Source organism: Neophocaena asiaeorientalis, unplaced genomic scaffold, assembly GCF_003031525.2.
Source record: "Neophocaena asiaeorientalis asiaeorientalis breed wild unplaced genomic scaffold, Neophocaena_asiaeorientalis_V1.1 scaffold49, whole genome shotgun sequence".
NCBI classification, from domain to species: domain Eukaryota; kingdom Metazoa; phylum Chordata; class Mammalia; order Artiodactyla; family Phocoenidae; genus Neophocaena; species Neophocaena asiaeorientalis.
This window is the reverse complement of record NW_020172456.1, coordinates 4,461,829-4,462,181: the sequence shown is the minus strand read 5'-3', so window position 1 is coordinate 4,462,181 and position 353 is coordinate 4,461,829. Positions and strand designations below refer to the sequence as shown.

General features: G+C 64.9%; 1 protein-coding gene across 1 annotated transcript in view; it reads left to right on the top strand.

Annotated features, from left to right (window-relative positions):
• Positions 1 to 353, top strand: part of JDP2 (Jun dimerization protein 2) — a 39,664-nt gene that overhangs the window by 957 nt on the left and 38,354 nt on the right. The window lies entirely within an intron of this gene.

Below are 353 nucleotides of genomic sequence, written 5' to 3'. Positions count from 1 at the left end.
GGTGCTCTCCTTGCGCGGCGGGGAAGGCGGGGGAGTGGGGGAGAAAACTGCCCGGGGAGATGAGCCGCGGGGTGGAGATGGAGGGTGAAAGGCCAGGGAAGTGCAGGGTGCTGGTGGTGGAGGGATGACAGGGACCTGCTGGCAAGTCTTGCCTGCCCCAACCCCGTCGCAGGGAGGAAGCACGGCCGCCTGAGGACCTGGAGGAAGGCACTGAGAAGGGCTGGGGCTCTCCATACAATGAAGAGGGCTTCTCTCAAGGCCATTGCTCCGGGATTCCCCCTCTGGGAGGGGGTCTCGTGGTGGCTGGGTCCCCTTTGGTCTCCCCCAGCTCCCAAGCCAGGTTACATAAAGAG